Source organism: Eschrichtius robustus, chromosome 14 (assembly GCF_028021215.1).
Source record: "Eschrichtius robustus isolate mEscRob2 chromosome 14, mEscRob2.pri, whole genome shotgun sequence".
Classification (NCBI taxonomy): Eukaryota; Metazoa; Chordata; class Mammalia; order Artiodactyla; family Eschrichtiidae; genus Eschrichtius; species Eschrichtius robustus.
In genome coordinates this window covers 32,923,353-32,945,471 of record NC_090837.1, presented here as the reverse complement: position 1 = coordinate 32,945,471, position 22,119 = coordinate 32,923,353, and the positions used below count along the sequence as shown (strand labels likewise).

The 22,119-nt window shown below is 39.8% G+C and overlaps 1 protein-coding gene across 9 annotated transcripts in view; it reads left to right on the top strand.

Moving 5' to 3' along the window:
* The window catches only part of ARHGAP28 (Rho GTPase activating protein 28), a 155,040-nt gene that overhangs the window by 28,288 nt on the left and 104,633 nt on the right, over nt 1-22,119 (top strand). The window contains exon 1 of one of the 9 annotated variants that reach the window (XM_068563187.1): nt 1,969-2,137. The exons of the other annotated variants lie outside the window; for them this stretch is intronic. The gene's annotated coding sequence lies outside the window, so the exon portion shown is untranslated. Of the gene's footprint in view, nt 1-1,968; nt 2,138-22,119 lie in introns of those variants that run through there. 9 annotated transcript variants of the gene reach the window in all.

Below are 22,119 nucleotides of genomic sequence, written 5' to 3'. Positions count from 1 at the left end.
ACAGTTAGTCTGGGTCTGCGACTCAATCTCTTCTAAAGGATGCAACACTGCAATGGGCCTTGTCCTTCTCTGGATTCATTTCACATTACTGATTTTACCTGGGAGTATGAATGTTGTAGGTACTATGTATCCATCCATGCGGGAGTCCTTAGAAGATAAGAAAATGAGTTCATAAGATTATACTTATGACTCCATCTGTAACAACCTCTTTTTTTTCCTCAAGTTAAATTGCAGACTTTAAAAATGCATGTGGACATACACAAAAGAGTGCATACACTGTACAATCGCCTTCATATACTGTACAGAAGTGGCCAGAACTAATCTGTGGCATCAGAGGTTAAGATAGTGGTGCCCCAGGGGTGGTGGTAGGGGTGGTGAGGGTGTGGAAAGGATGTGGCACCATGGCCAAGTTACGTATCTCACTAAGGCCAAGCTTCCTTGTCTGTATTGTAGAAAGGTGCATGATAATCTGCATAATTTCTTGGCACACTCTGTGGTGTATAGTCAGGGTTTAGTAAGCATAGATATTATCAACAGCCAGTGGTGTAATGGCAATCCCATAGGTTTCTCAAATTCAAAAGGTCCATTTCAACTTTGTCATCTCCCTTCACCATTATCTACCCATTTGCTGGTTACGTGGAAATTGTTCTCCTTTTCCCTCCTGCCCCATCAATCACAGAGTCTATTGATTAGCTCTCCGGAGTGTATCAGCTTCTTGTACCCCATGGCCTGACTCAAGGCATCAGCCTTTCTCACTTGTCTTATTTCAAACACCTTGCCTCAAACTCACTCTGCCTCCAAAAAGCTTCTTATAATGCAGGCAGTGATTTTTCTCTCTCAAATGGAGTTCAATTGTGCCACATACACACCCTGCTTGAAATTCTACAATGGTTTCCCATTCCCTTAGGGTAAACTCCAACTGCTTTGTATTTAAACTCTCTTAGAGGCCTTACGTGGCCTGATTTGTCTCCACGTTCTAGCTTCAACTCTTGCTATTCCTCTTTTGCAGTCTATACTACAGAAGGGTTTAATTTCATTCGGTTTCTTGTCAACGTGCTACACTATCCTGTGTCAATTCACACATTATTAGAAATAGTGACATTTCTAATATTAATATTTAATATTAATATTTATTGAATAGTGATATTTCTGTTAGAAATAGTCCTCTTCTCTGTGCCGCTTCCTGTGTCTCCCGTTGTTATGGGCTGATTTGCAGCCCCCCAATTCATATGTTGAAACCCTGACCTGCAGTACCCCTGAATATGACTGTTTGGAGATAGGGCCTTTAGAAAAGAGGTAATTAAGTTAAAATGGGGTTATTAGGGTGGGCCCTAATCCAACCTGATCTTATAAGAAGAGGCAATTAGGACACACACTGGCACAGGAGGAAGAACATGTGAAGACACAAGGAGAAGATGGCCATCTCCAAGCCAAGGAGAGAAGCCTCAGCATGAAACCAACCTTGCTGACACGTTGATCTTGGCCTTCAAGATTCCAGAACTGTGAGAAAAATTCCTTTGTTTAAAGCACCCAACCTGTAGTACATTGTTATGGCAGCTCTAGCAAACTGATACATCCACAATGAATTCCCTCCCATTCTTCAGACTGAGCTTAGAAGTCACTTCAATTAGGACACGCTGGGTTAGGCCAGGTGCCCTTCTATGTGACATAACCACAGCAAGGATGCACTGCCCATTCATCGTGTGCCCAGCCCTGTTCACAGCATTTGCCTTGTGTCATTCCATTTACTTGTCACCATAACTTTATGAGGGAGGTACTTTTATTATCCTAAATTTACTGATCAGAAAATGGGGGAAAAAGCGTTGCCAGACATGCAGTCGTGTACAAAAGACCCAGTCTCTTTTCCTCAGTTCTTATTTGTCAAGGTAGAATATTCTTAGAGTTTGAAAAGTATTAGAGTTTGACACCGGACGATCTGTATTTACCTTATCATGACATCCATCCAATGTTATTGCAAGTACTTGTTCAGTTTTCTTCTCTGCTAGTCTCTAAACTCCAGGAGCACAGAGTATCTGGATTTCCCTGCCACCCCCTGATTCTGTTGACTGGTGTCCAGTGCAGTGTGTGCCCCACAGATATTTGGTGGGTGCTCCCAGCAGCTCCGGTGCTGAGGCAGGTGAGTGGCCAGAAGCTATCCTGCCTGCCTGGCCTGCAGCTGGGGAGGGAGACCAGCAGCGGTGCCCTGAGTAGAGCAGATAAGAGCAGGGGTGCGCCTGAGGGCACTCAGTGAGCACGGCACCCTCCCGGCTTCTCCCTCTTCTTTCCCCACGGTGTTCGGTGTTCGCAGTTCTGTTGATTGGGGTCAGAGAGGGAAAGCACTAAAGCAGACAAGTAATTATCAAGAACTATTATATATCGAATCAATATCCCTACATCTGGTTGGCCCTCTCTTGGCTGTTTTGTTCTATTGAAATTCTTTGAATAAAGACAGTTCCCTTCAGAAATTTGGGATATGGATGATAAAATCTAATTCTACACAATTAAATTTGCCCATGGAAAAAGTCCTCATAGACGTAAAAGAATAAGACTGAATAATTCTAGTGAAATGAAGGGCAAAAACTCTATTGTCGAATTGTTTGATGTTAGAAAAAAAAATAATGCAAGTTGGCGTGTTATCTAGAATTTCACAGGCACCTTCTACAATGCAGGGTCCATTAACATTGGCACACAGGCCCATGTCCAGATTCCAGGCCCTCAATAAGAGCTGGCTAGGCTTGTTCAGAATTAAAAGAAGCTTTTAATTAATTTTATTTTTTTGTGAATTTTTATTCAGTACTTCATGTGTACCAGATATCAGGAATATGAAAATAGTAAGACAGTCTCTGCCCTCAAAAGGTTTTCTGTCTAGTGGAAGAGGCAGATATGAGTGTAAATAAATGCAATGAAGGAGGCGGGGCTGGGGTAGGAGTGTTACTCCCTGGGGAGACAGGAGAGCCGTCCAGGGACAGTGGCCTTTGGACTGAGTTCTGAGAAACCCTTGAAACAAATAGAGCTCCAGTTAGAAATAAAAACAGTGATTTCAGACAATTCTTTTGGCATGTTGCATATAACTTTTCTTAGGGGATCATCATCAAAAGTGACTTTCACACAAACTCTCTCCCTTTTGCTTCTCTTAGGACAGATGAAGATGCTTGCAAATTATCCCATTACCTTCAAATATTTTCCAAGTCACTTCAAAACAAAGTGACTTTCAAAAAATTGATACAGCCATCATCCAAGTACACGTACTCTCTAACTCTAGTGTTCATTTTTTTTTTTTATACTCAGTTGTGACATTGTTTTATTGACTACATTTATCTTGAATCTATGTCCAGTAATTCAGTTCAACATTTATTGAATACTTACTTTGTGCCAGGTATCGTTCTAGGCTCCGGCATACACGGATAAATGTCTTGACCTCCGGTTTACAGTCTTGTAGGGAGACACATGTGTAAATAAGTAATTTAGTATATAGGTGTTAACAGCACCCAAAAATAGGTATTTAAGTCTGAGTAGTGAGGGAAACTGGTTAAGATTTCTTGGAGGTTGTAACATCTGGGTAGGGTTTTGAAAGCTAAATGAGATTTGTAATTTTAAAAGAAGCTGAGGGACTTCCCTGGCGGTCCAGTGGTTAAGACTGCACTCCCAGTGCAGGGGATCTGGGTTCTATCCCTGCTGGGGGAGCTAGATCCCTCATGCCGCATCCTGTAGGTGGCAACGAAGATCCTGCATGCCACAACTAAGACCCTGCGCAGCCAAATAAATAAATAAATTTTATTTATTTATTATTTTATTTATTTTTTAGAAACAAAAAATTAAAACTGAGCATTAACTTTTAAATGCAGTGTTTATGGAGGATTCTCTATATATCATATTGAATGTAATAATTAATAAGTGCATGGACTGACCTGGTGTACTTACGTGTACTGTAACACATGTGACAGAGGACACGCATGTTTAGGGCTACTTGTATTTATAAGGAATCTGCAAAAAAGCATAGTTTATTAATATTATTTGTATCATCTTAATTTTTAAATATCCCGATTAATAAAATAATCTAAGAAAGAGAAGTGAGATTTTTAAAATTACCTGAGGGAGTGGGAGTGGGTGACATCTCTGCTCAAAGCATTTTTGTGTCCTCATTGCTACACTGAATGTTGGTAAGACCTGGTTAAGGAAAGGAAAATTTTCTTCCCGTTTGGAATTTAGGATTAGAAAGCCAATCACTGGCTTCTGCTGATTTAAAAAAAAAAAAAAAAAAAAGACTTTAAAATTAGGTTAAATGAAGAGTCAACCCCTAAGTTTCAGGCAAAGAGAAAGCTAGAAAGACTAGGTATCTTTTCATTCCCCATAAAACAGAGATAACTTCCTCTGTTTTCCATGAATATAGATGCAATACAGGAATTGAAATTCCAGTTTGACATACAAAATTAGTAAATTTCTAGAAAAGGGGCATTCGTGTTTTACTGGTATCTCATCCCCATCATCACCCATATGTCGACCCTTTTATTTTTTTCCTAGCATGTATCACCATGTATTTCTATGCTCAGACTCATACAAAAATGAAATAGTGATCTTTAATAAATTAATGGCTTATACTTGTCCACCACTCAACAAATATTTATTGAACCTAGTGAGTTTCAGGCCCTCATCTCAGTACTGAGGATACAGAATTGTACAGAACAAAACAGATAATAATTTCTGCACTCATGAAGCTTACATTCTAGGGGGTAGAAAATAAGTGAAATAAATAAATTTAATTTTTAGTTAGTATATAGTGTATTGTGATAAATGCTATGGGGAAATATACAGGAGGGCTTATATATATTAAGTCCCTTAATAATCACAGCATCACTATGATATAGGTACTGTCACCCATGGCTGGAAAATTGAGGCAAAGCAAGGTCAGGTAACTTGTCAATGCTTAGTCATCAGCGTAACTGGGCTTCAGACCCAAGAGTCTTATCCTAGAGCTCAACCTTTGACATGATACAGTCTAGCCCCCCAGAAGAAGTAGACCACCTCTTACAAAGATGCCCCTCTTGGGTGGGCAGACACAGGGGTCAGTGTGTGGTGTGGGTGTGGTGCGAGCTTCAGAATCTGACAGATCAGAGGTGGACTTCTGACCTCCCCGCATATTTACTCAGGCACTTCACATAACCTCTTTTGTCCTCAGTTTTTCTAAACCTTAGAAATGGGAATAATGCCTTATAGGTACATTGTCAAGATTTAATCAGATGAAGTGGAAACAACATAACACAGTTTTTGGCCCTACCTGGGGACTCAGTAAATGTTTAGTTTTTCCCTTTTCCCTTTCCACAAGTCATGTAAACATCACCCAGTGATTGCATTTTCCTTGCAGGTCTTCTGCGCAAAGAGGATACTTGAGCAGGTGTGATTTTTCTTGTCTTGCAGAACGGGTTTCCAAGACAAGGTTCTGTAAATAAATGTCACATCCTTTTCTCATTCCAAGATGTGGAAGTTCGTTAAGTTTTGCTTTTAGGACTGAACTGATTTCTTTTTCCTCTGGGTCAGCTGTGCTGGTCTCCACTCTACCCTGCTTACCTTTCAACATAACACCTTCTCACAGGCTGTTACTATGCTGTTTGCAAATGCGCTTGTAGTCTTGGAGTGTGCTACTGGATTACTGAAAAGGTTCTTCATGCCAGCAAGTTGACCTGCTGCTGGGAATCTCACAGAACCAAATTAATGTTTCCTCACACTGTATTTTTCCTGATTCAGCTTATTAAAACCATAGAGACAAAAAATGTCATTCCCAGAAGTAAAAAACTTGTAAAAATGTTAATTCCTGCCATGTGAAAGCAGAGGTAGTAACTGGTGCACTGGGGAATTACTCTTCAGTTTTTACAGCATCAGAGCCTAGCTGTGCAGTCCTGGGCAAATTCCTTAACCTCTCTGTGCCCCATACAGCATCAGAAGCCAACCTGTGGAATCCCGGGCAAATTACTTAACCTTTCTGTGCCTCCATTTCTTCATCTGTAAAATGATGGAAGTAATAGTACAATCTCATTGGGTGGTATGGAGGATGAGATTGGTTAGTATATGTAAAGCACTTAAAATACTAACCAGAACCTAGTAAACGCCTAAAGTGTTTTATTATTATCATTATATTAAGCCTGGCATGACATCTTGATTGTACATGTCTCCCTATGAAAGTCTAGACTATTGTTTGGCTTCTTAATATAAGAAACATAAACACTTGAGAAAAATAAAAATTGTTTCAGTTACTAATGATCACTAATGATTAGAATTAAAGACATAACTTCTTAGGTAAGGCACATAACTTGATTGACTTGTAAATGGAGAATCTTGTTATTTTGTTTTTTGTTATTTGTTCTTCCTTGTTGGATACATATATGATTAAATTTTACTCACCGGCTGCATCCTTTGCAGAAGAATTACCAAAAGGCTGTTGTTTACAACCCAAGCCCAAGAGCTGTTGAAAATGGGCAATAAAATCAAGTTTTAGTAGAAGTACAGCATAAAAGCAACAGTCTTCCTGTGACTTAATGCCCTCACTATGCAGTTGAGTTAATAATCATTGGCACATAACTGCTAATAGTCAAAGCTGGCTGCTCACAGCTTATTGTAAAACAAGAACTATTTGCTATCCTGGATTCAAAGCACACTTCCTCCTGACAATCATCTTGCTTCTTTTGTTCCTAGGAATCATTTTGGGATCGTTTGTGTTGTCAAGGAAACTATAGTTTCACTTCCAGACTTTTTAATTCCAAAAAAGAGATGGGTTGAGATCCAGACTCATATTAAAACCTACTTGTAATTAAGGGTATTAGCTAATAATAATTTTGCCCTAATTATGCAAGTACTGTTGTAACCGAAAGTGGGGTCCAGCTGCTTGCAGCTCAAAAGCCAGTAAAGAGGCAAGGTTGGTGGAAAGGAAAGCTTGCTTTAGTTTGGATGCCGGCAATGGAGGGGTGGGGGTGGAGGCGACTCCCCCTCCCTCCCCACTGTCAACCAGTGGACAAGAGCTTTTATAGACAGAGGGAGGGGGCTACATGAAGAAACAGCACAGTCAGCTCTGACCGTCATCTTGAAATTGGTCATGGGTGGTCTGACCAGCGTCGTCTTGATTAAGTACAGTTAGTCTTCAGTTCCAGGGTTGGTTTGTTCCCACTTCCTTGAGGCCAGTTCTCGGAATTGTGGCAGCTTATGTCATGGCTACAGTCTGGTCATCATGTAGTTAACTTCTTCCACCTGGTGGAGGTTTCAGTATCTATAAGACAGCTCACAGGAGATGACTCAGAATATATCTATCTATAGCCCTTGAGAAGGAACTGAAGGTCCTTGACGGTGCTTAATGACTAAACTATTATTATTTAGTCTTGTTGGACTGTTTTCCTTTGTTTCTGCATTTTCTCACTTCTCTGATTAAACCTATTTTTTGGCTGAAGTTTTTCCACAGACAAAAGACAGGTGGAAGACATGGTAGGGGGGAAGGACCATAGCGTCCTGCTGCATTTCACTATTACTTTGGTTATATTCATTCACCCTTCATTTCCTTCCTGCTTTGTCTGTTACTATGAGGTATCTTTCAGGTTTTTAATTTTTACTGGCATCAGGACTTTTGAAGCTAAAGTTATCACACTGGTGAGGCTGGTTTTCTTTTGTCCATGAATAAATTACTGCTACATGGAAAGTATAAAATCATCAGTCAATATTCAAAATAAATATAGGTGGATTCCATTTCTTCTGCTGTCAGTTTTAGTAGTTTATATCTTTCAAGGAGGTTGTCCATTGCATGTAAGTTGTTTAATTTCTTGGAGTATAGTTGTTTATTTTATGCCATTATTATCCATTAGCTATCTTCAGGATTTTTAGGGACAATCCTCATTGTCCTTCCTGATACTGGTAATTTTTGTCTTTTCTTTTCTTGATAAAATAGCTACAAATTTATCAATTTTATTCATCTTTTCCAAAACCTAGCTTTTAAATAATTTTTCTCTATTCACCTGTTTACTCTTTCATTGATTTTTGTTCTCTCTTACCTTAATTATTTCTTTGCTTTGATTTATTTCATCCTTAATTTGTCCTTCTTTTAGTAGCTTCCTAAGGTAGAAGCTTAGATCATTGATTATAGACCTCTATTCTATTTCAATAAGCATTTAATGCTATAAAATTCCCTCTAAGGATTGCTTCAGCAGTATCCTACAAATAGTGATATGTTGTAGTTTTCTTATTATTCAGTTAAAAATATTTTCTACTTTCCCTTGGGATTTCTTCTTTGATCTGTGGGTTTTTTAAAAGTGTGTCCTTTAACTTTCAGTATTTAGGGATTTTCTAGATATCTTTCTTTTCTGATTTCTAAATGAATTCCTTTGTGGTCAAATAACATACTTTGTATGAGTTAAATCCTTTAAAATTTATCAAGATTTGTTTTATGACCTGGCATATGATTTATCTCAGTGATATTCCCTGTGAACTTAAAAAGAATATATATTCTGCTCTTTTGGGTGGGAGTATTCTAAAAATATCCATTAAGTTAATTTGGTTGATGCTATTGTTTAAGTTTTCCATATTTTTCTTGATTTTCTGTCTACTTATTCTATGTATTGCTGAGAGAGGAGTGTTGAAATATTCAACTGTAACTGGGCTTTGTCTGTTTATCCTTTCAGTTCTAAGAGTTTTTACTTCAAATATTTTAAAGCCTCGTGTTTCAGTGCCTGTGCATTTAGGATTGTTAGGGTCTCTTTATGAATTTAGCGTCTTATCATTAAGAAATATCCCTCCTTGTCCTTGGTCATACCCCTGGTTCTAAAGGTGTGGAAGCCATCGAGCTGTGCTCTTCAGACCTCCTTTCCCCAAAGTTGTACACTTAGCGCACAGCCTCAGCTGCCACAGTTTGGGGATCTGCCACATATCCCCACTGTGGTTACGTTCTCCCCTGGGTGCTGCCAGCTCATGACTGACCCCAACTGTTTCTGCCCAAAGCCAGCTCTTCCGATGGGCAGTCTCAGCTGGGGACTCCCCATCGGCCTGGCTAAGACTTTCACAGAGCCTGCAGTCTCAGGCTCCTCTGACCCAAACCTTCTTTCTCCTTCTCTCCTTTCACAGGTGTCAGATCCACATTCATGTCTGAAGGCCTTACCCTGCTCAATCCTGTTCCCTCTAACCTTTATCTTTCACAACTGTTTCCCCCAATAAATCTCTTGAACTTCTGATTCAGTCTTGACATCTTCTTTCCCAGGACCCAAATTGACACAGAAATCTACTTTGTCTGAATTAACATGGCCATCCAAGCTTTCTTTTAATTATTGTTTGCATGGCATATCTTAGTCCATCCTTTTGCTTTTACTCTGTGTCTTTATAATTTAGGTGTGTTTCTTTTACTCTGTGTCTTTATAATTAAAGTGTGTTTCTTGTAGACAGCATGTATGGCTGTGCTTAGTCTTCTGTCTTGCGGTATGTTTTCTGTTTTTTAAAATTAATTTTTATTGGATTATGGTTGCTTTACAATGTTGTGTTAGCCTCTATTGCACAACAAAATGGATCAGCCATACACATACAGATATCCCCTCCCTTTTGGACTTCCCTCCCATTTAGTTTACCACCGTGCATCAGGTAGAGTTCCCTGTGCTGTACAGTATGTTCCCATCAGTTGTCTCATCTGCTCTCCTTCCCTTTTCTCTCTTTTTTTCTTGCCTTTTTTGGGATGACTTAAGTATTTTTTTAGCATTCCGTTTTATCTCCTCTCTTTCTTATAGTTCTTTGCTCATTATTTTTAGTCGTTACTCTAGAGTTTACAGTACACCACTCTATCTTATCATATCCCACCTTCAAATAATATTGTATTGCTTCATGTGTCATGTAAGAGCTTCGTGACTTTATGCTTTCATTTTCTCCTTCCTTTCCTTTGTGATATTGTTGTCATACCTTATATTTATTACATATGTCAAAAACCTAACAATACATTATTTTGTTTTAAATGGTCAATTTCATTTTAAAGAAATAAAAAAATAAGGAAATAGTTTATTTTGTATGTACCCACATATTTACAAATTCCCACACTTTTAATTCTTTTGTGTAAGTCCAAGTTTCCATCTGGTGTTTTCTTTCTTCTTGAAAAACTTGCTCAAACATTTCTTGTAGTGCAAATCTGTTGGCCATGAATTCTCTGTGCTTTTGTTTGTGTAATGTAGTATTTATTTAGTCTTCATTTTTTGAAGGATATTTTCACTGGATATAGAATTCTAGGTTGACCTTTCTTTTTTTTTTTTCCGGTCAGGTCTTTAAAGATGTCATTCTACTGATTTTTGCTTGTGTGGTTTCTAATGAGAAGTTTGCAGTTATTCTTCTTATTGATCTTTTGTACATAATGTCTTTTTTTCCCACTCTGCTGCCTTTGATATTTTCTCTTTATCTCTGGTTTTAAAGCAATTGCCTCATGATATGCTTGGTTCTGGCTTTCTTTGTGTATCTTTGTTGGGGTTCATTCAGTTTCATGGATTTCTTCTGGTCTATAGTTTTCATCAAATTTGGAAAAATTTTAGCCATCATTTGTTTTTATCATTTTTATTCCCACCTGCATCCCAGGACTGTGATAACACATGTGTTAGACCACTTTGTTGTCTCACAAGTCACTGAGGCTTTGTTCATTTTTTCAGGCTTTTTTTCCTCTTTCTATTTACATTTAGGTATTTTCTACATTGTTTTGTCTTTGAATTTACTGGTTTCTTCTGCAGTTCATTAATGTCCTGATAATCCCATCTGGTATATTGTTTATTTCAAATATTTCTTTCACTTTCATAACGTCTCATTGTCTTTTAATCTTCCTTTTATCTCCTCATATCTTTCTTTTAAATCCTTAAGTATATTGAGCATATTTATAATTGTACTTTTGTGTGCTAATTCCTCAGCTCTGTCATTTCCAAGTTTATGTCCCATTTTCCTTCTTCTTTGCATGTGCAGTAAATTTTTTACTGAATGCTAGATTTGGTGTGGGGGGGTGGGTGGTGTTTTGTTTTTAGTTTTTTGTTTTTGTTTTTGTATTATTTTGATTCAGTGCCCAGTTTTGTTGTCTTTCTCTTAAAAGGTTTGTTAGGGCAGGTCTGTAGTAACCTTTACTCTAGGCTTCATTTAACCGTACTACTAAACAAATACTTTAAAGAATCTTCTGGGGTTGTGACCTAAAGCCCCAGGTGCTCAGCAAAGACTTTCTATTCTGGCTGGTAAAAACTCAAGTGGCTCCCAGCCCTTTGCCAGATCTGGGGATCTTTTATCTTGTAGATCCTCATTTGTTTTTGCCCAGTGTTATGAAGTTGACCCGGCCCATGTGCAACTTAATATTCAGCAACAAACTCAAGGATACACCGTGTGGATTTCTTGAGTTCTTTGTCAGTATAGATCCTTCCTGTCTGGTACTTTTTCTATAAAACTCCATCTGCCTTTGCCTCTGTGAACTCTGTTCTGTGTCCCCTTTACTCAGTGAGACCCAGGTTCTTGGGTTTCCTCTCACTGCTCTGCAAGCTGGGTTAACCATCAGACTCACCTAAGTTGTTCCCCTTTTCTCAGGGATCACATCTTGGGCTTCCTTTTGTCTAGTATCTGTAAATAGTTTTCCCTGTATTTTATCCGGTTTCCAGTTGTTTAGGCAAAAAGGCTGATCCAGTCCCAGTTAATGCATCATGGCCAGAAACAGAAGTTTCTGTTTTTATGACTATTCTAGATGTTTTCTCCTAGACATTAAGGTAGTCTTTGAGACTATCTCTGTTGTTGAGAGAGAAGCAATTTTCGGGGGAGGCTCCAAGGCCATTTACTGCGCCCTGGACTGCACACAGGACCATGGGTGGGCATTCCAGAAAAGAGGGGGGCATGGCATCTGGGAGATAAGGGGGCTGTGGCCCCTTTTCTTTCCAGGTACTTTTCCTCAATCATCTTTCACACTGAAGGGATATAAGTCAAGGACAGCCTGTACATTCAACCTATTCCTAGAGCAGTTTCTCAGCTGCAGAATCCTCTTGTCTCTTATTTTATTTATGGATGGAATTTTCTTTCTCCTTTGTCCAGGGCAATTTAAGTATTTCTTTTAATTTTTTTTCTTCTGCATCAGTGCTATTTATTGATAACTTCCAAAATCCAGTCATTCTGTTAAGGGCATTCATAAATTCATTTAATTTTCATCAGGACCCTAGGAGGCAGGTACTAGTATGATCTCTATCTTATCCATGAGAAAAGCAGGGCTTAGAGGGATTAACAAGTTTCTCGAAGATCAAACAGCTTGGAAGTGGCAAATCCATTGAACTTGTGTCCTCACTTCATGCCCTGCACTCTTTTCTTTCTTTTTTTTAAAATTTATTTATTTTTGGCTGCATTGGGTCTTCGTTGCTGCGTATGGGCTTTCTGTAGTTGGCGGTGAGTGGGGGCTGCTCTTCGTTGCAGTGCGTGAGCTTCTCATCGCTGTGATTTCTCTTGTTGCGGAGCACAGGCTCTAGGCACAGGCTTCAGTAGTTGTGGCTCGCAGCCTCAGTAGTTGTGGCTCTCGAGCTCTAGAGTGCAGGCTCAGTAGTTGTGGTGCAAGTGCTTAGTTGCTCCGCGGCATGTGGGATCTTCCCGGACCAGGGCTTGAACCGGTGTCCCCTGCATTGGCAGGCAGATTCTTAACCACTGCACCACCAGGGAAGTCCCCGTGCCCTGCACTCTTGATCTGAGGTTTTCCTTTCTCTTTTACTACACACTACCTTGTACTAGATATTTCTGTACCTGTCTTACCAGTTCATGAATTGATTGAGGATAGGAACCCTGTGCTTACACATCGTATGTTCTTAAAGCATTTAGCAGAGCCCTTGCCCACATCCAGTTGAGAGGGAGGAAAGGAGGAAAAGATATTATCTTCTTTGTTTCTCATTTTGGAAAAGAAATAGCCCTAACCTCTTAGAACTAGCTTGCCATCAAAATACATCCTTATCAATAAGATTAATCTTTCAATGTGACTTTGTTTTACTTATTTGAGTCAGCTGACAGGAAATCTGCTGTCCTATAAAACAACAGATGGCAAAAAGGAAATATTCATTATTGTTCTGTTGTCCGGTGTACATACCTCGTAATGATAGACTTTGGGATAATGTGTTCTATGATATTTGCTCCTTTTACTCATGCCTATAAATTATTGTCCCTTACAAGATTGATTTTTATGTTTTCTGTAGCATTAGATAAATGTTTATTAAAATAAGATATGTGATCTCAAATAATGATAGAAATAACATAACAAGACCCTGTAATCAGTAATTTGAACTTATCTTTTTATTTGTTAACCAAATACACAGTGATAATCTTGACTAAGTCTGTTAGTTACTAGGGCAATAAAACTATTTTATAGCAAATAGCTAGTGGGGTACTCCAGCAGCCCCAGAGGAGGATGTCAGAGCTTCTTGAAGAACTCTTCTTAAAGAAGTTCTTTCTTTATTGGATGAAGAAGCAGCTTGACTACTGGATGGTGGTTTCCACAATTCAGCCCCTCCCCCAGTGTCAGCTGTACCTGTTCCCGGAGGCATTTAAGCGCATCTGATAACACTCGTGGTTGAGCTCACAAGCCCCAGGCAGACTGGTATTTGTCAGGCTGGAGGCTACCGGCAGGGTGAGAAAGGCTTGCTGCTGGAAGCTATCAAAAATCGAACCTTCTTTAAAATCTTAAATTGCTCAATTAAAAATGCCTCTAGCGCTGGGGGAGCTGTGTGAGAGGAGGAGGAGGAGGAGGGATGTAGCGAACAATGTCGTCAGTGTCTGAAATTCTGAACTTAGAGAAACAGGATACATACTTGTTGAAGGTAATAAATTCTGATTTTATTTGATCATCACTCTCTGTTCTTCAGAGATGCTTTTTCGTTGGCCAAAAGCTGTAGAACTTTCAGGTTCATTGTTTATGAGATGCCTCCTCATATTTTGGAACTAAAATGACTTCATTCAGAGCGAGCAATTTAAAATCTTTATTTGGCACTTTTAACGCTTGTGAAAAGATCTGTATGTAGTGGGATAGCTCTTGTCCTATCTATAAAGCAGGAGCCGAGAGAGGGCAGAGAGGAAAGGAGAAGAGACGGGGAAGGAGGGTCCTATTTCTCAAGCAAAGCAAGAGAAATCCTTAGAAGAGGGAATTATGTTTCGCATGGTCTTTTAAGATTCAGGATCTTTCCTCTCTTCGTAATTTTATAAAGTGAACAAATATCCACTATAGTCGCTTTCTTCTTTACACATAATAGATTAATGAGCAGCCCTCAGAATTGATTTTTAGTCTCTAGTGGCCTGAACTGGCCTGAACTGGATTCAGGCAATGATGTGAAGGCTCAAAACTAAATCTGTTTTTTTCAGATCCCCGAGACTCTCCTGTCTCCCGGCATGTTGTTATGTTATATTAAACATTGGTAGTTGGATCATAAGAGCCACGAGGGACCACACATCTTTATCCTTCTTGGCTGGGTAATGCTCTTAAAAAAAAATAAATGAATCCTTATCAATCCCATTGCCACCAAGCTAGGACTTAAAGGGCAACAGCGAAAAGAGAGTTTCCACTTTGAACAAAAACAGGCCTGAGGAAGGATTTTAGGTACAAAGTAAGGTAAACTTTTTCAGCGAATTAATTCATATTGGATATTGTACCTAATATCCATGAGGTAAGAAGTTTGTACATTAACCATCTTAATAATATATTTGAACACGGTGATCTAACAAAACATACAGTCATATTTATCTCAAATGTTTTTCAGAGTTCCAACGTGTCTTAAAATTCTATCACATTGCATTTTCACTGGGATGTTTTTCTATAAAAAAAAAAAGTGGTGGTACATTCACTAATAAGTATTTGTTACAGGCTTACTGTTTGTAGAGCATTGTGCTTGATTTTGCCTCAAATTATGCATTTATCTATTCATTTACTTAACAAATATTTATTGCATGTTAATAAATGTGAAGACTTGTTCTTGGTACTGGGGATATTGTTAAATCAGCATTACCAATGAGGTCTTTGGCCCTCTGGCAACCTGTGTGCCAGTGGGGAAGTCAGCTAATACACAAGCAAACAAATACATATATAGTATAATTTTGGAGAGAAGTGAGGAGATGTGTTAGCTGTTTGTTTGCCAGCTACTAATGTCTCATATTACGTAATGGCCACAGGGAAATTGGATACCGTGATGTAATGACAGCGTGCTCTGACCTTTTAGGGCAAAGTATGGGGTCTCTTCCAGTCATCTTATGCAGTTCTCACAAATAGACATGTAAAGCACACGTTATTAGTCCCATTTATTCGGACAAAGAAACTGAGGCCCAGAGGGATTGAGTGCATTTCTTTATTTAAAGCTAGTAAATGGTAAAGGTTTTTTCGACTCAAACCCTTGCTTTCTGACCAAAAGTTGCATGGTTTTCCTCTGCATTATTCATTACTTGGTAAGTATTGGATTAATCAGCCACAAATTTTTCCTTTCTACATTTCAGGTGAAAAATCTTTCAGGAGTAGAGAAACTTTTACCAGATCACAACATATACAGCTTTTGCTTTTGACTTTAAAAGTACTTTTAATAAAGCCTCTTATCTACTTGGTGGAGAAAAGAAGGAAAGGGTAAAAGTGTTTCTAAAAATTGCCCTTGCGCCCCTCATGGGTTTTCATAAACCTCAGCCTTCTCAGGGCTGATTACTCTTTGCAGTCTTCCTTAGGAAATGGATGAAAATTTGAGCTGGGACACAAACAGGAAGGCTCTGAGGCAGCCTTCGTCCTGCAGACACTACCTCTTTAAACAGCTGCCATGCGGTGGGAATTGTTCTCCACTCAGATGAGAAGCTCCCCTGCCCTTTGTTTCTCTGGCCCTGCAGGGCTGGAGGCAGCTGGCGCGGCCCTGCTCCGAGGTGGAGGCCGAGCTCTGCAGGTGTGAGGGTGCAAGTGGGCTGGAGGGTGGCATCCCCACCTCTGGGCCATGAGGACACCGGGCCACAGAGATGTCTTGTGCTTCTCCCTTAAGAATATCATCCATGAGACTTTCAACCTGCTGAAAGGTAAGTTTCCTAAATCAATAATTTGGGCCACAGACTTCTTTCTGCAGACTGGTTCTTTCTTTTACTTAAAAGAGGAAAGGAGAAAGCAAAGCATTGCTATAGCTTTTTTTGTTTGTTTTAAATCCATTTTTAGGTGAATGCATGGGTGGGGCTCACAGTTTTATTAGTAGGTTATTGGTACATAATGTTAAGTGACAGTAAACTGTTACTTTTTAACCTTTCAAAAGTTTTGTTGTGGTGTGAATATAAGTTTCTAAAGCTCAAATATAGAAGGCAAGTAGATAAGCCTTTTTACTAATTTGGGAAGACTAGTTAAAATGGGATCTTAATAGATGCATAAAAAGGAATGGCTTAGAGATCTTTTGATTCCAGTTCCCGTTTTTGCGCAGGAGCCTTTCAACTATCTCATCTAATCTTTCCAGATGATTGTCTGATTTTAGAAACATCAGCTGAGGTAGACTCCATTACTCAAGCAAGCTCTTCCACTCTTTAATGGAATTAAAATATTTCTTTGGTGGGGCTACCAGCCTTTCCTCTTGTTTTCAGTGCTGGGACAAAGGGCACCAACCAGAAATGGCTGTGTTCCTTGCCCTGGTCCAAGAGAAGACATGTGGGTGAGGAAGGCATTCTCAACATGTGCCTGCCCTCATTTGGCCTGGGGATTTGTGTGATCTGCCTCTGTCCATTTCTTCTGATCTTTTCCTGGCCTCTGCCTGCTCCTCTCTTATGCACCTTCTTCGAGACATTGGTGCCTGAGTTATAGAGTGTACACTCGAAGCCAAAAATTCCTCTGATTAATCGCAAGCAGAGGGTCTACTTCCGGAAACACAAGTGCATGCTCTTCCCAGAAAGACTTCCATAATATCTGTTCACCTTGTTTCATGTTTAATTGTCAGAGCACTGGTATCCATACAGCCACTTTGTCAAGGGTCCTTGCTGGTCTTTTATTTTCTTTTTATTCCTTTTCTTGTCCTTTGTGTCGTCTTTTAGAGGGAAGTGCAAGTATCAGGAAGGCTGGTTTTGTTGCTTACTTGAAATTCATTTCCTTTAAACTGGATTAGAATCATTTGCTTTACTGTGTTCTGGTTTTTTTTTTTTTAGTTATATAGTAGCATCATTTTTATATTTTGCAAGTGTGTTTACAGTTTCTTTGTTGTTTTTAAATTGTTTTACTAGTGTATTTTGTAATCAAAGGTAAAGTCTACTTTGGCCTGAATGAGCCTTCTTTTTAGATTAGAGTGTGGTAAGAAAGCCTACCCAAATGCAATATTATTTTTTTGGGTATAGTGTGGGGAATTTTTTTTTTTTTTTTTTAGTTTTATCACAGATTTCAGGGGGTGGTAAGCAAAACCAAGGTTCATGATAGGGGATACATGTCTGGCATGATGTCTAGGATTGTGGCAATAGCTTGATGTACTCGTTTGTTTGTGAAAATAATTTCACACTTAACTGCTAAATAAGAAGCCTTTAACTTTAAATCTTGCAAGTAATAAGGAATTTGCATATTTAGAAATTGTTTTCAGTTTCACATTCTACAGTTTCATTGTGATAGCCCCTGTAGTTCTGCATATAATCACAAACCCCCTGCCCTGCCCCCTCTGTACATGTCCCATCTTTTACAAGTTTTGTAAGGCCCTTGTTAAACTCTAAGCCCAGGGATTAATTGAAGAGCAGCTGTGCTAATCAAAGGCAAATTTAACAAGATATGACTCTGAAGGACTTTATTTTTATGATCCTAAAGTTAAAAAAAAAAAAAACCAGATGGAAAACAGAACAACAACACTTAGCTTACCCAAACAAGCAGAATCTCTGCAGATGAGGAATTCTGAAGACAGTGGGCATAATAATGCAAGGCTCTAATAGCCAAGGTTCTGGCAGAAATTTTATGAAAAATAACAAAATAGCTTATAAGATGAGCTAAAAAGGAAATCAGTGCCCCTCTGCAATAAGTAGAATGATAAAGTGAAATAACAGATTTACTGGAAGGCCTCCTACTGACCCCAGTTGAGTGCAGGACTGTGTTTCAAAGCCTGTTTAAAACCCCAGAGATGGTGTTTTGAATCAGTCTTGCTGACGTAAACACAGACCCTGCCTGGAAATTTTCCAAAAGCCGAGACTGAAGGCAGCTTAGCCAAGATGTGCAGTATTGTTACATGAAAGACGGGGGGAAGCAATTTACTGCTGTCTTGGGAGACAGAGTGCAAAAGCCTTTCAGCTCTCTCTGAAGGCGGTGTGCGACCTGGCAGTAAGACCACTGACAGAGAGAAGATTGCACCAACAATTGCCCCCAAGTGCTTGTCTAAACAGAAGGAAGGAGGCTTTGAGAAAAAGGGAATTGTTTCATAGTGATAGAGAAGCCTGTGGATTATTTAAGGGGAAAAAGCTATTGAGAGGAGTATTTGGACAATGTGAGCGCTGATGAGATGGACATTCATTGCTAGGCAACTTGAGTGATGAATAAATGATAGGCTTACAGAGCTCAGGTCCCAAACAAACTCAGGGTTTGTAAGTGAGCAGAGTAAACAGGTCTTGTCTCTGTTAGCTATGAAGGTCTGTGTTACTCACTTTCTGTTTGTTAGATGTAGTTAAGCAAACGAACATGAAGACTTCAACTTTTTTCTTTCTCTTATGAAAATACGTAGTAAAATTGGGGCCAGATATGTAAAGGATATCTCCTGCTAAAAATGCAGATCTCTGTTTTAGACTTTCCAAGAATCCAGCTTGGTACTTCACAAAAATCACTAGTTGGGACGTGAAACGTCCATTATTTTGCTTCAAAAGACGGAAGGCACAGTATTTCAGTTATTTGTGTACTGAAGTGGTATTTGAGTATCTGGAACTTCTGGAATAAGTAGGTGATAATATAGATGTTTTCACCCTGTTTTTCTCCCTGTTCCATGAGTTGCAGTGCTAATTCCAAACAGTGCTTCCATAAACTTCAAAAGGAGTCCTGGAGATAAGGAGACAGGAACCACATGTCAGTGCCGCCTGCTGAGGCAGTTTGGGGAGCCTGGTGGTTGACCAGGCACCTTCAGTGCTGGTGTCGGGCATCCACAGGAGCAGTTCGAATAGTCCAGACAGAGTGCTTTGTATTATAGCGATATAATTATCATGGAGGCCAGCAGAGCCTAGCAGAGCCTACATGTACTTCAAAAGATTCTTTTTATATAATAGCATAGCATACATCAATGGTCTTTCATTCTTTTGACAACCTCCAATTATTCAGTAGGTATGAATGTTTAGTATAGTTCAGTTAAAATGTTACAGGATGTATCACTTGATTCGTCTCTGGTTTCTGCTGCTGCTGCTTCTGCTTCCGTTCTTCCTCCTCCTCCTCCTTCTGACAAAACAAAAACCCTAAGGCACAGTCTCCTCTTGAATCAGGCACGTCTGTGGAGATCCCTTACCAATAAGAAGTTACAGTCCCTTCCAGAACTGCTTTCTAATCTGTGAAATAGAAGAAATCAGACATCAGCATGAGACAAACCCATCTCGAACGTTTTCGAGAAGTAGTGTAATTTCCAAAGCATCGGAAGTGCCTGAACTATCAAAACATCTACCGCTACAAATCCGTAGGTTTTGGTGATCATGGTAGGAGTGGAATTAGAGTGTGTGCAGGCATTTTACAAATACCGTTCCATTCATCTTCACGAAGACTCCATGCAGAGGTGGTTATCCCCAGTTTACAGATATGGAAACTGAGGCACGAGGAGGCCAGGCATCTTCCCCAAGTTTGTACAACCGGTGCGTGGCAGGGTGGGAATGTGAACCAAACGTTGTTTGCCTGAGAGGCCTGGGCACTCCCTCCCACACAGTGCTGAGTGAGTGGCACAGTTTGTTACCTGTCTGTGTTTTTCAGTCTGGAGGTCGTAGAAGAATTCTGAGGTTTTGCTGGAAGTAGCTGCAGGACTTTGAACAACGCAGGCAGGCCTCTTCTCCTCGTTGCTGGGGCTCCCAGGTTCTCTACTCTGACCATTTTTATGTCCTTTCTGACTGACTCTCTTGAAGGAAGAGATAGTATCTATCCCTCTTCCCCAGTAATATGTAAATTTTATTGCTTGTATGTGTGCGAGCCTGTTTGTGTGTGTGTGTGTTTAGGGGGCGCTGTTGTGAGAGAAGAAGGGAAAGGAATCACATTACTTCTTACGAATTGCAAACATTTAAGAAGGAATGTATTACAAAGAATTACTGTATGTTCTCAAGCCCTAAGAGGACTCACTGAGCATTTTCAGTAGTAATCTGTTTACAATTCTGTTTACTGAAGATTTGGCTTTTTGGTGCTTACTTGAGCCCTTTGGATTTGTAAAGGGATTCATTTGTCAAAGTCCAGCTCAAATTCCTCACCCCACTTCTCCTTAAAGCACTGTTGTCTCACCACTCCCCTCACATGGACATTTCCAAATTTCTAAAGACTAGGCTATCAATATCTTTCCTTTAATATTTCTATACTCCCAAACTCAGCAAGGCAGGTGTTCTTTTTAGAAGTATTATCTTGTCTCTTTGGCTACCCTGTAGGCCTCCATTGGATACTGATTGCTTCTTTTACCTCAGGAACATTCCTCCTCCCCCATCGCTCATACGGAGCTGGCCTTTGCTATTAGTTGATGCATTGGTTATATCATCCTCCCATTGGTTCGGTTTTTGTATCATGCATCTACACAGATTGTTCTCCCCAGACAGTTCCTGGAATGTCTGAAGGCAGTGATCATGCGTCCTTGGAGCCTTCTGAATTTCTCCAGTGCTTCCAGCATTTTCACATGTGATGCAGCTTCTTGACAGTCTCTCTTCATCCATCCTGCTCTGAATTCATTCCTGGCCATCAACATCCTTCTCCAATGTGGTGCCCAGAGCAGAATTCCAGTTCTGCTGCATCTAGGATAATCATCTCCCCTTTTTGTATGATAATACTTCTATACTTCCATGCCACTCAAGATCCAATTACGTACTTTTCTTGGGATCCATGTAATGCTGCTGGCTTGTACTGACCTTGCATTTGGCCAGAATCTCTGTCTTTTTCACATGAACTGTACTCGTGCCAGGAAGCAATCACCCTGAACATGTGCAGCTGAAGTTTCAGAGCTTCATTCTCATTCCTATTAAGTTTCGTCTTGTTAGCATCAGTCCATCGCTCCTCCCAATGGAGAATTTCTTGATTTTTGGATTCTTATCCAAAACAGCCTATTAGAGAAGTAAGGAAAATGATCTTCTGAGAAAAAAATTTCTCAGCTTTTAAAGAATTCTAATAAATCTTCCCAAAGAATGTCTCTACTCATGTTGCCTTGTTGAGGAAAACTTGAGAGGATTTTCATAGCCTAGTGGTTAAAGCCCCAAAGCGTCTTTCTGTGGTATCTGAAGGGTCTTTCCAGCTATGCTTTCTGTTGCACCGTTAGCCAAACTGGCCTCCTTGTCCATCTCCCCCCCCCCCCCCGTTCCCTGCACCTCCCTGGCTGCGTGACTTTGTTCACTCAGGGCCTAGAATGGACGTCTCCACCATCTCTGCCAGTCAGAATCCTGCACATCCTCTCCTTGAGGTCTTTCCTGAACTTTAATAGGAAGTAATTTCTCCTTCCTTTGAGTTCCCAAAACGTTGTCTAAGCTCTTATTGAATTCCACTTTCTGTAAGCAGTATGGCATGGTGGTGGAGAGCAGAGGCTCTGGGAATGGACGGTCTGTGTGCTGTCCAGGCTGAACGTGTTAGTAATGGTATAATCACAGGCACGTGAATTTTTCTCCCTAAACCTTGGTTGTCACATCTGTGAAATGAAGGCAGTAGTACCTACCTTATAGGGCCATCATGAGGACTGAAATCGTTAGTACAGTTTAAAGCACTTAGAGTGGTGTCTGGCCACAGTAACTGCTAATAATTGTTACCTATCTGCATAGATACTCAGTGAATGCGAATTTTACTGAAGAAGCTCAGAATAACTTAGGGACATGATTTTTAAAAAATTTTCAAAACATGGATGTCAGAGGAAATAGTTATGAATTTATGGAGACAGAATATTGTCAAGGAACAACATTTTCCCAAAGAGGCATTGTGAGATGGTCTCCAACTAGAGGCAGACTCAGATTTTTTCCCACTTGCGGTCAAATATTAGCCAA